Source organism: Acinonyx jubatus, chromosome A2, assembly GCF_027475565.1.
Source record: "Acinonyx jubatus isolate Ajub_Pintada_27869175 chromosome A2, VMU_Ajub_asm_v1.0, whole genome shotgun sequence".
In the NCBI taxonomy this organism is placed as follows: domain Eukaryota; kingdom Metazoa; phylum Chordata; class Mammalia; order Carnivora; family Felidae; genus Acinonyx; species Acinonyx jubatus.
In genome coordinates, this window is record NC_069383.1 from 14,280,930 (window position 1) to 14,297,408 (window position 16,479).

The 16,479-nt window shown below is 50.2% G+C and overlaps 1 long non-coding RNA gene across 1 annotated transcript; it reads right to left on the bottom strand.

Annotated features, from left to right (window-relative positions):
• LOC113604177 (uncharacterized) lies at positions 1-9,135 on the bottom strand. The gene is made up of 7 exons (XR_008296584.1): positions 8,178-9,135; positions 7,723-7,846; positions 6,100-6,212; positions 5,827-5,913; positions 3,539-5,470; positions 2,228-2,366; positions 1-435 (listed from the first exon to the last, which is right to left on the bottom strand). It is a non-coding gene; the product is annotated as an uncharacterized LOC113604177 (long non-coding RNA).
• Positions 9,136-16,479: the final 7,344 nt, after the last annotated feature.

The following is a 16,479-nucleotide window of genomic DNA, read 5'->3' on the forward strand; positions in this document are numbered from 1 at the left end:
CTGACTCCCAGATCTCTCTATTGTAAAGAGAAATTTCCCCCTTGATAATACTTGGGTCCTCTGTGGCAAAGTGAATATCTTACTGTCTAGTAAACTTTTATCCAGTGGCTCCATTGATAAACTTTGTATAAATCACTTATTTTATTGGGGGCTGCAAAATAGTGATATCCAATTCTATTATTCCTTCCATTTTTATTAGCTATTTCCCTTCCTTCCCCTCTTGTTTTGAATATCACTATGGACACATAGAGTTTGTTCTATTCATCATGTTACCAGTTGTAGTCATTATTCATTTTGGTGCTCTAATTGTCCCAAATTTGGCCAGTAAGAATCCCTTCTATATCTCCTATGTTTTTGAACACTTCCTAGTCTTTTGGTACAAGTTGATGCCCCAGTTTCACTTTCTCTGCCCCAGACAGTGAATCAGCCATTTCTCTAAGAGACAGAAAACATGGTTGTCCTCCTCGGTTACCCAGAAGTAAGGTGTCACTTTCCCTACCCATTTAAAAGAAGCTTAAGAATAGCTAATGGCTATTAGGTGCTGTGTGCCCGGCACTTTGTTTTCCATGCATCACCTCATTTAATTCATGTGCCAATTCTTCATGGTAAGTACTCTTACTTATCCCCATTTTATAGATGAGAAAACTGGGGTGTGGAGAAGTTGAGTAAATTGTACAGGGCCACTCAGCTAGCAATTAGGGGAGTAAAGAATTAGAATTTAGATCATTCTGATTCCAAAACCAGGCTTGGAACCACCATGCTATATTGCCAATTTTGCTACCAAAAAAAAAAGAGAACTACTTAAAAAGAACGGAACTTCATAATATCTACACTTAAAAACAGAAGCAAAAACCATGCTTGGTGATGACAGGTATTAAGCAAAATTTAAAGAAGGAAATCCTTGATGGGGCACCCAGGTGGCTCAGTCGGTTGAGTGTCTGACTCTTGATTTTGGCTCAGGTCATGGTCCCAGGGTTGTGGGATCAAACCCCTTGTAGGGCTCCTTGCTGAGCATGGAGCCTGCTTGGGTCTGTCTCTCTCTCTCTCTCTCTCTCTCTCTCTCTCTCTCTCTCTTTCCCTCTCCCTTCCTCTACCCCTCCACCCCCACTCACTCTCTCTGAAATAAAAAATTAAATTAAAAATTAAAATTAAAAAAGAAAAAGGAAATCCTTGAGAAATCTGGTACCTTTCTCATGATTTCTAAATTGCCAATAATCACAACTTAGCATAACCCAGGTCAGGCCTGGAACATGATTAGAAAGCTTTCTTACAGCTCAACTCAAAGCCTTATCACGGAATGAAATAGAGCAGGGACTTTGGACCAGTTTAGTGTTCAAAGCCTTTCGAGCTTCCCTCACAGCTACCGGTGGTTTTCGCTGCTCCTGGGGTGGTCTATTCAGAGCTCAGGCTGTCCAGGTTATTGAAAGGGAGAGCGAAGGGAGGGAGGAAGGGAGAGCGAAGGGAGGGAGGAAGGGAGAGCTCCTAGGATTATGTAACTGTCCCTTTTCCCCTGTCCCAGGGTGCTGGGAAGTGAGAGGGCAGCCGCCTGGAGGAAGGGGCCCCTTTCTCTAATCTGCACAAAGGTGCCTTATTGGCTAGCAGGGGCCCTCTGTGACTGAAGTTCTTCCTGTACGAAACTGACTGTTCTGGGTTCAAGGGCGAGTAACTCTCTATTATCTCTTAACGAGAGAAAACTTCCTCCTCCCCACAGGAATTTCCAGTTGTAGTTATTAGCCTAGGTGTAACCTGAAATTTAAATGTAATTACATTTCTCTTAGAGCTAAGGTTGTCCCTGGCAACCTACCAGTTTCCTGCTTTCCTTCTCGGGAGGAGAGTCTTTGGCCTTTTACTCCTTTTGTCCTTTTCCACTTTGACCATAGAGTCCAGCTGAACTTGTGTGTGTGTGGGGGGGGGTGGTGTTTAGTGAGGACGCTTAACCCAGGACACCAAGTCTCCAGCTTGTCCTTCCCCCGCCCCCCCACCCCCAGCCCTGAGTCTTTGCCTGGGGCAGCAAGAGAGTGTCCCAGCGGTGGTGAGGTGGGTGGCAAGGAGTAACAGGGAGTGATGGGTGGGGGCCCATTAAGATAAGGAGGAAGAATAAACAGAAGCAGATGTGCCTTCAGCCCAGGTCTCCAGCCCACTGGAAAACAAACAGATGGCAGCTTGTCTCCAGGGCGGGGCCGGCCTCCTTGGAGCCGGGAGCTGGGCTGGGCTCCCTGGTCCTCACCTCTCCACTGGATCTTGTCTTCCTTCCCTGGGGACAGGCCAGAGGAGCTGTCCCTCCACACAATACAATATTCACATTCCATCTATTACCGATGCCAACGACTCCTCTCCGTTGGAAAAGATGTGCACATACCGCCTGTCTGTGAACCACAGAGAGAGACACCGTACATATGCACACACTCTTCTGGACTGACATTCACAGCCCCGAGGTGACTTTAATGCCCTGGAGTGACGGACTCCTAAAGTTAGGGGCCCCTCCATAGGATGGACCCTCTGGCTGTAAAGTCCCCTGGCTCTCCAGGCTGTTTTGGGCTACCCACCCCCAATCCAGGAGGGATCAAAGATCCAGGAGGGAAAGTCTGGACATTCAGGCTGTGCAGGGCCGGGGCTGAGGCTGATGATGCTCTCGTTCCACAGCAATGTTTCCCTTTCAGAAGGGACCTGAAACTGACTTAACATTCTCAGTTTTTAATATTACCTAAATAGGTGCAGAGTTAACCCTGGGTATTCACTCTCTGTGCTTATAAGTAGTCTATAGTCCTAAAACTGAAGGAGGAGAAGGGAGGAGCCAGGGTCTTACACTCCCAAACTTCAAGGATGTCTCCAGTAGGGGGTTTCTGTTTCTCCCAGACAGACCTGCTGTGACCTACTGTGGTCCCAGCTTCTGCTGGATGACCCCTGGGCTCTGGTAACGCTGTCCCATCTTCTGTCCTAGTCTAGGGGTGATGGTGGCTTCCTGCTGTTGCTCATTGCTGGTTTGCCTCACCCTCCCTACTGGAATTCTGGATTCTTCTATCCTGGCAAGCTTGAGGTGGGAGGCAGTGTTTCATAAAGGTGGGGAACGCAGGGGTCTTAGGTGGGATGTCCCCAAAGCCAATGCTAAGAAGGAGATTTGCAAGCAGAGAGTTTATTGGGGAGCATGCCACCCAGCAGCAGCTCTTAGAAGTGAGGGAAGCAGAGGGATATGTTGACATGCGACAGTTGCAACAAAAACTCTGAAGCCAGGATGGCCCTTCGGAATTGTCCCAAATCGAGGCAAGGGATTTGATTTTTGTACCCCACCCCCACCCCAGCACGGCTGAGTTGGATGGGGGCCGCCCCAGGAAGGGGCCAGTGTTGGACGTGGGGTGGCTCCCTTCAGGCAGGGCTATTCCTGAGGGACTGGCTGTGAGCTGTCATCAGCCCTGAAGGGGAACCTGGACAGAGGCCACAGCATCCACTTCAAGTTCAAAGCCCACTTCTGCAACTTACTAGTTATGTGACCTTGACCCAATTCCTTATCTTTCTTTCGCTCGTGGTTCAGTTTCCTTACCCGTGAACAGGGAAATTGTGAGGATTAGCTGAGATTGGTTCCGTGTTCTGTAGGGGAGAGAAAGTCTCCACCCCTCTGCTGGCTCCCCCCCAAGGTCGCTGCTGTCATCTGTTTGGTCAGGATCCAGGAAGCTGTTTCAGACACTTTTATGAGGGGGGTGGGGCTCTTGTGCAATAAAGGGTCGTGTGCCCAGGTGTGGCCTTTTCTCTCACTTCCTGCTCCCAGGGGCTGGGTAGGCCTTGCTCTCCTCGCTGGGGATGGAATGAGGAAGCTGAACCCTGGTCCTGCTGCAGGCTGGCCTCGTTGCCCTCCCTCTTCTTCCTTCCTGGAGCACTGGCTGGTACAGGGAGCTGGGGAGCCAGAGCTCTAAATCCTGGACTGAAGCTGAGCTTCAGTCCTGTCATTGAGCTCGGAGCCCTGTCCTGAGGTGGCAGTGCATCAGGCTCTGTGCTATAGAGCAGCACCCCAAATTTCTTCAGGGTCCCCCAGGTACATATGGAGACTTGGTATGAATTAGAAAAGGTCCTTCCTCTGGGCAGACACAGCCTCAGGAGTGCTCAGTTTAACAAATAGATAGTGCCTTTGTGTAAACTAGGAAAAGGCCCCCAGTCCTCTTTGTTCAACTTGAGGTGCAGTGCGCAACCTGCCCAACCCTATGGGGTGACCCTGAGTGAAGGTTCCACTAGATGCCACGGGTTCTTGCCCTGCCTCTGCTTTGCCAGTTTTCTCAGAACCCACCAGATGTAAGGTGTAGCCCTGGATTCTAGACATTTTGTGTGGTTTATGCGCTTATTCTGGACAATCAAGTTCTATGCCAGAGAGCCTATCTCCCCACACATCCAACCTCTCTGCCTCAGAGCCTTTGATGGTACTTTCAGTGATGGCATTCATAGTTTCCAGTGGGTCCTGGAACTGCAAGGGAGCAGAGAGATTACTGGACATTGCTGAGTGGCAGGGACACAAAATCTGTTCCAGTGGGGACAGACCCCCCAGTCACAGAAGCACCCCAGCCCCGTGAGTCTATCCCACCAATCAGAGCACATGCCTCGGAACTTGGGTCAAGCGTCTTGTCCGTGAGACATGTTGCTGGAGAGATGGTGCGGGCAGAGCAGAAGTCAGGAGCCAGATGACTTCAGGCTAGACTTGGCTGGATTTGTTCGATCCAGAACCAAGTGTTGACTCGTATGACTTTCCTTGAAAAAAATCTATATGGGCACGATGGGCCTGCATTCCTTCATGGAAACACTTGACTGGAGCTGAGCAGTGTCTTCCTCAGTAGAATTGTAGGGGTGGCCTTAACCCTGGTTTCATGGGGGAAATTATATACTCCACAGTTAGCCTGAGTTTGAATCCTGGATCACTTATTAGCTGTGGGACCTTGAAAAAGTTATTTCTCTGTGAATCAGTTCCCCCACCTGTCAAATCGGATGATGATATGATAGTACCCATATTACAGGATTGTTACAAGGATTAAATAAGTACTTATAGCAGCACATGGCACATAATATACATTAGCTATTACAATGACAACAGGTGAGTTTCCACTGAGTAGGCATTTATGTAATGTTTCCACGAACATCATTTTATTATCTTAATGACTTCCAGATTCCCAGTGACAGATTGTAGCTGGCCTAGAGGAACCCAAGTTGGGAAAGTCACTCTTTGATCCATGAGGCCCCCTTCCCCTGAGCAAGGGAATCTTCCAGACCTCCCAAGACATGGGTGGCCTATGGCCATGACTCATGATCTTTCCTGCTTGGAACTCTGTCCCTTCCGGGGATATGCAGGGAAGCAATGTGAAGTTACGCTTCCTGTCAGCCACTTCTAAGAGCACATCCTGATATCCCAAGGCATCCTCATTCCTCTTGTAAGTCATTAAAATCTGTCAACAGCAGTCTTGGTTACTGGGCATTTTTATTTCCCACCTGATGCCTGCTTGGGGTAATGAGTTCCATGAGCTTACCACCCACGGAGTGAAGTCAGATTTTCTTTTATTCTTCCTAAATAGAATTCTCTCAAGCTTTAAGCAGGGCACCCTGGTCTAGTTCAGGATTTGGTGAATGCGTTCATGACCAGCCTCACCTAACATTCATGATCAAACAGATGTGATTCCTTCTTGGCTTCTATCTTCCCAGATGGAAGAACCCTCAACATACTACTCTGTATTTTTATGGTAGCTTCCCTATTTCCTTGACGACTTTGGCTGGCCCTTTTTCTAGGTTCCCACTGTCTTTCTTGAGCTTTAGTAAGCGCACAGGACAGAAATCCCTCCCCCACCGTGTACTGACCCGATGCCACATTCTGTTACGCTTGGATGCCCTTCCAGGTACCAAATGAGAATTTCACTTCAGTACATGCAAACTGCAGTCATTTTGCTGAAAACCGGAACAAGAGGGTATGGGGAGTTGGTGAAAGAGAAGAGAGTCAAAGCAGCAAGCAGAGCACAGCCAGAGGATTTGCCATAGAGGTGTGGGAACAATAAAAGAAGGTGAGATCTTAGAACCCTGACTCAGAACTCTACCCCGAGGCCGCTGTACACAATCCAGTCCTTGCCCCCTCACCATGGCCTTGGGTGCCAGGCTGCATCAGTCAGAGCGATTTCCTTTTCTCAGTTTGCATAAAGCCATCTCATGGACCAGCGGCTGTCCTGCCCAGGATGGGACAGCTGTGTCCTCTAGAGGGGAGGGCAGAAAAAGCCAGGTCAGAGCAAGGCACTGGGTCCTCCTACTCTGACATAAAGTTCTTCTCATCGTTCGTCCAGTATTTATTGAGCATCTCTGCGCAGCACTGTTTTAGGTGTTGAGAGGACAGTGGTGAGTAAGACAGACATGATTGCTGCTCTCATGGAGCTTACATTATAGTCAGGGGAAATAAATAAACAAGGTAAATTTAGACATCACAAGCATCACGATGGTCTAGATCAGGGTTGGCAAATCCAGCCCTTGGGTCAACTCCGGCCCTTGGCCTAATTAGTAAGGCCCATGGGCTAAGAATCATTTATATATTTTTAAGGATTCTAAAACAATACAAACTTCTAGGAGGCATGCAAACTCTCATTATCTACTCTTTTTCATGACAGAAAAAGTTTGCCAAGTACTGGTTTAGACAGTGACTCAAGGTGGTAGGGTGGTCTAGTGACACATCAGCTGCTTTCCCAGCACCCATCCAAATGTCTCAAACACATCGTAGCCTTGAGATTTGGGTGGTGGCATGGGGCTTTCACCGCCTAAGCCTACTAATTAGGGTCCTTTGAGCACTGACTGGTTCAGGGTTACACCAGTTAGTGTGTGGGATTCTCCTGGGCTAAGGGACTGGTTAGGTGAAGTCCAGGACTTTCCTGAGTGTTGGAGGACAAGAATCTCTCTTTCTGGATGAGGTTGGATATAGATGTGAGGCCAGGGATTGCTTGCAGCCATATTGCTGCATGAGCCATATTGAGCGTGAGGATAAAGGTGACCTGTTGAGGGGAGCACCCAGAGAATCACAGAAAAATCCTGACTATACCCTGGCTGGAGCCTGATTTGCTTCTGGACTTAGTTCTACAGCCAATAAACTCCCTTCAATGTTTAAGCCGATTTAGGTTTCTTGTTCCTTTTGACCAAAACATCTTAACCAATATAGATGGTCAAGGAAGAAGGAGGTGATGTTTGAGCTGAGATATGAATGGGAGCAAAGAAGATCTGGACGAAAAACCTTCCAAGCAGAGGAAAATGCAAATGCAAATATCCCAAGATGGGTATGAGCTAGGCACACTGGAGAAGTGGAAAGGTCAGTGAGCCATGGGGAGAATGGTATCCAGCGAGGGAGAGGAGCAGGCCAGGTCTGGCGGCCCAGGAGAGGAGCTTCGCTTTTGCTCTAAATGCAACAGGAACCCACTGTTAGTTTCTTTTTACATTTTTTAAACGGATTTTTATTAACATATAGCAGTACAGTACACAAGGTTTAAGGGCACAGTTGGATGAAATGAACACCTACGCACATATACATAAATCTCTGTCACCCAGATCAAGAACGTTCTCAGCCCCCACAAACCATGTATGCAATTTAAAATTTTCTAGGAGCCACATGAAAACAAGTAAAACACAGATGAAATTAATTTTAATAATGTATTTGATTTTAATTCAGTGGATCCCCAATATTCTCTTAAGGCATAATCAGTGTTAAAGGTGTCAGTAAGCTGTTACTTTTCCCAAGTCTTTCAAATCCAGTGTGACTCTTACATGGACAGCACATTTCGATTTGGACTAGCCACATTTCAGGGCTCAGCATCCACACACGGCTAGTGGCTACTGTAGGAACAGTGCACGTCTAGAGAGTAAAGCAGTGAAGCAAACATGGTCCATTGATCAGAATAGAAGTCATGTAAATGTAAGCCACTGACCTTATCTCGGTTTAGAGTCCTGACTCTTTCATTTTATTTTAGTGAAAAAAAGTTCCCACCCATTCTCAGTTCCCTACCCTATATTCCTCCAAGGTCTTACACACAACACAGCATTTTCCTACCATCAGTGGTTTTCCTTCCCTTTTGGGCTCTCGTGAATGGAGCTGTCCTTCTGCTCATTCTCAGGCACTATTAAGTGTGGATAAGGAAGGGAGCCACAGCTGGTGACCCGTGTTCATCCCCCCGTTCTGTTCTTACCTCCAGGACTGGCTTTCCTGGCAGCGAGTCAATGGAACCCCTTCTTCACACACAGGTGTATAATACTGGAGCTCACCTGTGGTGCAAGGGGACGATCTGAAGGAGCAATGACTAAGAAATTAACCTAGTCCTTCTGGATTTCATTCGAATTGTTGGGTGTGTCCTGGGCGCCAGAATCATAAAGCAGGCCTGGTTTCCTTCCTTTGATGTATTTAAAGAGCCCTGGATTTGCAGCCACAACACTGAGTACTAGTCCCACAGCCATCACTAACGGCAGTATCACTTTGGGTGTAGGGTTTATCTAATCCGAGCATCACTTCCTCTGCTGGTTACACATGAATAATAATGCCTGTCTTATAGGTTACAGTGATTACCAGATAAATCATACAGTTTGAAACTGTAAAGCATTACACAAATACAAGACGCTAACCTTTACAGCAGGGAACATGATGCAGGACATACAACAGGGGGAAAGGCCCCTCTGAGATGCTCAGGGCAGGAAGCACGTTTCTTCCCCTCTGCCCTCTTGCCTTTGCTCTTCGCCCCCTCACAGTTTGTAATGGCCTGTGTGGCTTTACAAGCAGCAGGCGCTCTGATCCAAAAGAATGACTAATTGAACACGCTCCTGGTATTTTGGTCCTTCATACACACCTGTCCTGGGCTCCTGGAAAGGCAACCCCCAAGGGAAGCCTCTTGGCTTTCATTTCAGGTGTCTGAAAATGTTTCCTCCGCAGGCGGGTGGCAATTCCTCCGCAGGCGCGTAGGTTTCCATTGGCTCCGGGGGCGGGGGGGGGGGGGGGAGGGAAGGGGTCCCGTGCGTGTATCTTTTATTGGCTGACTGTAGCTGGGACCGGGAGCCACAGGCCCTGCGCAGTTCACAGCCCCGGGAATCTCTGAGGGCTGGTGGCGCCTTTGCTGCCTCCTGTCCCCAGGTGGCCGGTGGGAGCGCCCTCCACGCCCCCTGACAGCCTCCTCTCAAATCGCCTCCTTGGGGGAACCGTCCCAGGCTAAACCCAGCCATTACCAGTCCCTTAATGGACACATTTCTGGTCCCCGGCTCAGAGGCGGGGCATCAGTCCCCGGGCCATGCACACGAGCTCTGCCTTTGTCACTGTCTCAAGCTCCGCCAGCTGCGTTAGAATGCTCAGGCTTCTTAACTCTTCTCCCCGCGAAACACAGGTCGGAGGATGCAGTAAACCTCCTGGCTCCTCCCCGAAGAACTCTGGGACTTCAATGCACTGGGCCCCAGCCAACAACCGAATAAAGTGGAAAATTTTTCATCACTTACAGAAAGTATTTTCACTCGGCAAAACAGCAGCTCCGGCCCCTCTGAGCAAGCCCGTTTTAGCCGCGCCGGGCAAGAGAGCACCCGTGCAGTTGGCGGCGCTTTCCGGAGGCTGCTCCAACCCCCCTCCCACTTCCCATCCCGCTGTCATTGTTCCCCCGCCGCTCCGGGCCGCGCACCCCGCACCCCGCACCCCGCAGCCCGGCCCCGCGCGCCCGGGCAGCCCCCAGCGCTCCGGACCGGCTGCAGCCGCCGCGGCTCGGGGCGCCCCTTCACCAGCCCGGGCCTCCGCAGCTCGGCGGGGGCGCGGGGGCGCAGGCGGGGCCCGAGCTGCCAATCCCCGCGCGGCGCACGTGCGGCACGTCTCCGCATCCGGCCCCCGCCCCGCGCGGGCTCCGCCGGGTTTTCGGGGCGGGAGGGGGGTGGGTCCCGAGACAACGCGGGCTGCGCCCGCGAGGGGGGTGCGCAGGGGGGTGGAGGTGGGACCGCGCGGGGGTCGGGAGTATGCTCGGATGGGGGGGCGCTGGGCGGTGCGAGAGGCCGGGGGGTGGCGGTCAGTGGGGTGTTGAGAGGCTGTGAACGCGCAGGGGGTAAGGGGGATGCCTAAGGGTCGATGGGGTGGGGATCGCAGGGGGCGGGGGAGTACTGCGTGCCGAGGGAGTACCCCAGGGCCCACCAGAGGGTCCGCCCGCAGCTCGACCACCTCCCTAACCTGTTAGGGGAGCGCCGGGAAATTCCCCAAGCCCTCTCAGCCCGTTTCTGTCCCTCTCTGTCACTAGAAAGTGAGCTACGGACGGGTGCAGAAGGGCCTGTTGTCCACCGCCAGCTTAGCCGAGGGCCCTAGGCAGGAGGGCGGGGGGCCGGCGAGAGGGGGCCTTCAAATGCTGGGCCCAGAGCACCTGTTCAGGAGACAGCAGATCATTTTAGGCCCCTTCTTCACTACCACCCTCCCCACCCCCGCCTCGCTCCCTCACTTCCCTGCATCCCCGCCGTCTCCGCCCCGAGAATAGGGAGCGTTTTATTTCTGGTTGTGACTTTGAAACGCAGCCATCCAATGTGTTAGCCTCTCGGCGGAAGCCCAGGAATCAGAGCTGTGGACTTGACAGAGCACAGAGCGGGGCACCGCCTGCAGGGGACTGGCCGTCGCTGATGGTCCACTCCGAGATGGAGCTTGCCGATTGCCCCTCAGTGTGCTGGGAAGGAGGAAGGCAGAGGGGCCGACGGTCTGTATACACAGCGACATCTTCATTCCCCGCTGTGCTGCTTGGACCCCGGAAAGTTCCGCGTCCCAGCGTGGAAGCCAGCTGGATGTCGCTGTACCTCGCTGAGAGTCCCCCCCCTCCCCCCCCAGCTGCACCGCTGTTTTACCCTCCTTGAAAGGCTGTAACAACTTCCGGAAGAGGAACTCCCTTTGAAGTGTGGGCAGCATTTCGGTTCCTCTGACTTCTCCTTGTCTCCTTTGATGTGGAATGACGCCAGGCTTAGCAGAGACTGGCTCCTGGGGACCCATAGATCAAACGCCACCCCCAAGTTCACCTCCAGCAGGACGGACATATTGAAGGGCAGACTGAAATACTCTAGAATCTTAAAATTTTCCATTTCCTGCTGTTTTTTTTTAAATTAATGCTGTTCATATTTTTCAAATGTATCATTCAATTCTTGATGCCTGTGAAATTACAGTGGAAAACCTTGGGCCCAAGTGCTTTATCTACATTATTTCATTTATTCCTCACAACTACTCTCTCCCACGCGAGTATTATCCCCCACTTTATAGATGGGGAATTGAAATCCTAGCTGTCTGAGACCCTTTCTTCTTAAAAAAAAAATTTTTTTTTTTAATGTTTATATATTGTAGAAAGAGTGCAAGCAGGGAAGGGGCAGAGAGAGAGGGAGACACAGAATGTGAAGCAGGCTCCGGGCTCTGAGCTGTCAGCACAGAGCCGGTCGCGGGTCTCGAACCCAGGAACCCCCAGGTAATGACGTGAACTGAAGCTGGACACTTAACCAACTGAGCCACTCAGGCCCCACTCTTCCTTTTTTTTTTAAATGTGCTATTTATTTTTGAGAGAGAGCATGAGTGGGGGAGGGGCAGAGGGAGAGGGAGAGGAAGGGACAGAGGACCTGAAGCGCGGTCTGCTCTGAGCGTAGTGAGCCCCATGTAGGGCTCGAACTCATGAACTGCGAGATCATGACCTGAGCCCAAGTAGGGCGCTCAACCAACTGAGCCACTCAGGTGCCTCTAGAGCTTTCCTTCTTGAGCACCTCCTCCGCTAAAAGCTAATTGGGTGAATCAAACAAGTCGAAACCCACAAAGCACAACAGTGCCTGGCACACAGTAACTGCACAGTGAAAAGTTATTGATTTTTTGGATGACTGTCGCCATTACGAAGAATAAGCATGAAAGTTCTATCGTGATAGCAAGTTCTACAGCAGTCGTAGGCAGTAGACCTTGATGCGTTCTTTCAGAAGCATTCAGGGTTTTGTTTTTCCCTGGTGAGAGCTGTCTCTAAATGGTATTGGGAATTGGACTCCAGAACAAGTTGCTCCAAGACAAACTATACTGAAGTTTTCCCACAGAGATTTGCTCCGGACCTGATCGGTCCTTCCTTCCCAACTGGAGACGTTAGCAAAAACACGTTAGCAAAAACATGCCGTTCAGACCTCAGCTGGGTGCTTTGATGCCCTGGAGTTAAAATGGAATGTGTGTGTGTGTGTGCGTGTGCGTGTGTGTTAATGACATGGAAATGGTAACTTGACTTTGACATTATTTACCAAATCATTTACTTTTTTTAAAAAGTGGGGTTTTTTTGATTTTACAAAGTAATTGTTCTTTTTTTATTTAAAAAAATTTTTTTTAACGTTTTATTTATTTTTGAGACAGGGAGAGACAGAGCATGAACAGGGGAGGGGCAGAGAGAGGGAGACACAGAATCTGAAACAGGCTCCAGGCTCTGAGCTGTCAGCCCAGAGCCCGACGCGGGGCTCGACCTCACAGACCACGAGATCATGACCTGAGCCGAAGTTGGCCGCTTAACTGACTGAGCCACCCAGGCGCCCCCAAAATAATGTTCTTAAAAAACATTTTTTTTTTTTTTTTTTTTGAGAGAGAGCACGCGAGCACGAGTTAGGGAGAGGCAGAGGGAGAGGGAAAGAGAATCCCAAGCAGGCTCCCTGCCCAGCAAGGAGCCCTACACGCGGCCCCATCCCACAACAGTGAGATCATGACCTGAGCCGACTCTACCTGAGAAGAAACTTTTGAAAAGGAGTTGGCCGAATCAGAGGGAAGGGGACAATAGCTAAGGGTCCCCTGGCCCAGCAGGGATCGGTGAGAGGAAGCAGGACAGATGACACAGTGGGACAGCGTCATGACTGGCGTCGTTGCTGGAGGAGCAAGGGTCCTTCCAGTGGTATGTGTTCAGGGAAAAACTAAGAGAGAGGGGGGCCTTGGTGAGTCCATCGGGAGCAGAGGAAGGCAGGTGTCCTGGGAAGGGGTCCACAGTAAGAGGTGGGACCTGCAGGGCGGCCAGTCTGCTTCAGAGTATCCCAGTAACTCCTCATCTCAGTAACACGGCGGTATGGGTTCAATCGTGTCCTCCTACCCGCTTCATACGTTGAGGCCCTAACTCCCAATACCTCAGGATGTGGCCTTATTTGGAAGTAGGTTCATTGCAGGTGTAATTAGCTAAGTTAGAATGAGGTCATCCCAGAGTAGGGAGGGTTCTTGATCCCATATGACTGGTGTCCTTACGGAAAGGGGAGATTTGGACACAGACACGACACACAGGGAGAACGCCGTGTGGGCATGAAGGCAGGGATCAGGGTGAAGTGTCTCCCAGCCAGGCAGACCACCAGAAGCTGGAAGAGCAGCCCCCAGAAGAAGCCACCCTTGCTGACACCTTGAGTCCAGGCTTCTGGCCTCCAGAACCGTGAGACAGGGCATTTCTGCTGGCTAAGCCACCCCGTTTGCAGGACTTTGTTGCAAAGTAATACACACGGCAGCACATCGGCTGGCTGTCCTGGGTGCATAGAGCCCTTCGATTTTTGAAACCTTGCTTTGTAGAAGCTGAGAGGGCCTGTTTGAAAAAAAAAGCGTTTTTTTAATGTTTATTTATTTTTGAGAGAGAGAGAGAGACACAGAGCGTGAGCCGGGGAGGGGCAGAGAGAGGGAGACACAGAATCCAAAGCAGGCTCCAGGCTCCGAGCTGTCAGCACGGAGCCCGATGTGGGGCCCAAACCCATGAACCGTGAGATCTTGACCTAAGCGCAAGTCGGACGCTTAACCCCAGAGAGGGCCTGTTTTATAAAAAGTCATCTCCTCTCTCTTTAACAGAATGATACATGTACAGAGTTTAGAAGTAAAATGGAGGGGCGCCTGGGTGGCTCAGTTGGTTAAGCATCTAACTTTGGCTCAGGTCATGATCTTGTAGTGTGTGAATTTGAGCCCTGCATCTGGCCTGCTTGGGATTCTCTCTCTCTCTCCCTCTCTCTGCCCCTCTCCCACTTGCACTCTCTCTCTCTCTCAAACTTTTTTAAAAAAAATTTTTTTAATGTTTATTTTTGAGAGAGAGAGAGAGAGAGAGAGAGAGAGAGAGAGAGAGAAACAGAGCTCGAGAGGGGAAGGGCCAGAGAGAGAGGGAGACACAGAATCTGAAGCAGGCTCCAGGCTCTGAGCTGTCAGCACAGAGCCTGATGCGGGGCTCGAACTCACAAACTGCGAGATCATGACCTGAGCCGAAGTCGGACGCTTAACTGACTGAGCCACCCAGGCGCCCCTCAAATAAACTTTCTTTTTTTTTAAAAAAAATTTTTTTTTCAACGTTTATTTATTTTTGGGACAGAGAGAGACAGAGCATGAACGGGGGAGGGGCAGAGAGAGAGGGAGACACAGAATCGGAAACAGGCTCCAGGCTCCGAGCCATCAGCCCAGAGCCTGACGCGGGGCTCGAACTCACAGACCGTGAGATCGTGACCTGGCTGAAGTCGGACGCTTAACCGACTGTGCCACCCAGGCGCCCCTCAAATAAACTTTAAAAAGAAACTGAAATGGAATAAATATTTATCGTCATGAAAAGGAACAACCACCCTTTGTCCTCTGGGCTCTCTCCTCTGAAGAAATGACTCTCAGCTGGATAGCCTTTTTCCTGGCATTTACCTCTATTTTCCTAAATAATATGTGTATATTACTATTTCTTGATTTTTCAGTTTGGGACATTACCTGTTGACTTCCAACCATGGTAGCTGAGGAGATAGCCCGCTACCATGTCCCTCTATTACAACATTTGATGAAGTGGTCAGTGTACCCATTGTTAGGACTAGACAAATGTTGTCAGCCTCTGACCACACCCCTTTCTCCTACAACCCTTTTCTTATTATGGCGTTATTATCGGCTGTTTTTTTCTTTTCATCTGCCTGATTCTCTTTGACCATCTATGTTGCCCATATGCTCTGCCGTCTCTGCCATATCACTGTCACCAGGTCCTGTGCCCTTCATTTATCCCAGGCAGGGCAGTCCAGGTGCCAGGAAGGAGGAGGGGTTGTCTTTTAAAAGTGGCTAGCAGCCTTCTGGGTTTTTTTTTGAGGTGGATGTTTCAATTCAACAACTACACTGTTCATCTCACCTGAGTGTACAGGTTCATCGTTCTGGTTTCAGCACATTAATCATCTGTTACGATAAGCCAGGTCTGAATCCGGGGGAGCAAATGACTGGAGAGCCAGTGATTCCTAAACTCACTCTTACAGAAACTGGTATTTTTGTTGGTTTTTTCTTCCCCCTTGGGGGGAAGGAGGTGGGTGGGGAAGGGGTGGGGATTTGCTGCAGGCTGCTTGCAGGAGATGGGGCGAGTGCAAGGGTGCAAGGTGCATTTTCTCCATCTCTGCATGGAATCAGCACTGGTGGGTCACGTGGGGCGTGGGGGCTCTAGGGCATGGAGGCGGCCCCTCTGACCTGGAGACTTACAGCCTCACCATGGGCACTGTGCCATTAGCAGTGGTGGCCCTGGGGCTCTTAGTGGTGGTTTGGGGGCCATGGATCTCAGCCAGAGAAGTCGGGGCAGAAGGACACAGTCGTGACTGGGACTAATTGGGGAACCCTTCTGAGGTCTCCCTGAGAGACCCAGGGGAAACGTTCAGGGATGGGACTGAGCACTGGCGTTCATCCAGCATCTCAGAATCGCTGTGATTTGAAGTAGCAATCTAAAAGGGATCAGATTTCACCCCAGGCTGCTGAAAACTCAGTGCACGTGCATGGTTTCTTCAGAATGATTCAGGAAGACGGACAGGGTATTTTTACCCTTATTTTATGGATGGGGAATCAAAGTCTCAAAGAAGCGTGTCTTTAATTGTTTTTAATGTTTATTTTTGAGAGAGAGAGATTATTTATTTTTGAGCAGGGGAGGGGCAGAGAGAGAGGGAGACACAGAATCGGAAGCTGGCTGCAGGCTCTGAGCTGTCAGCACAGAGCCCGGTGTGGGGCTTGAACCCATGAACCATGAGATCAGGATCTGAGCTGAAGTCTGACGCTCAGCTGACTGAGCCACCCAGACGCTCCTTGAAGAGGCTTGGCTTTAAGCAAGAGATGGACTTGGCCCCCTGGCCCAGTGCTTTTCTATTTTCGTTGAACACAAAATTCAAGTTGCGGGAAGGTATGAGGGGACATAACAGGCCCATCGTACAATTCACTGGTCCTAGGTGCGAGGTATTTATTACGTTCAGTATGGGCATCACGTTTCAAAAGGCACAAGAGTAAACTCAAGAACTCCCCAGACTTAAATAAGCTTCACGAAAGCAGATCAAGCCTGACCTTTTCAATGTTACCTCCCGTTGCCCAGCAAGACTTGGCACGTAGGTGCACAATAATTATTTACTGGACAAAGGAATGAATCCTGGGGATGACGAAAGACCTAGAAACCAAGTCATTTAGGAGGTTGCTGGAGGTGCTGAAAGCACTGACCACACGAAAGAGGGATCAGACTGATACGTGTAAGTCCAGATCAGAGACCGCCGGGGCGCAGGACAAGA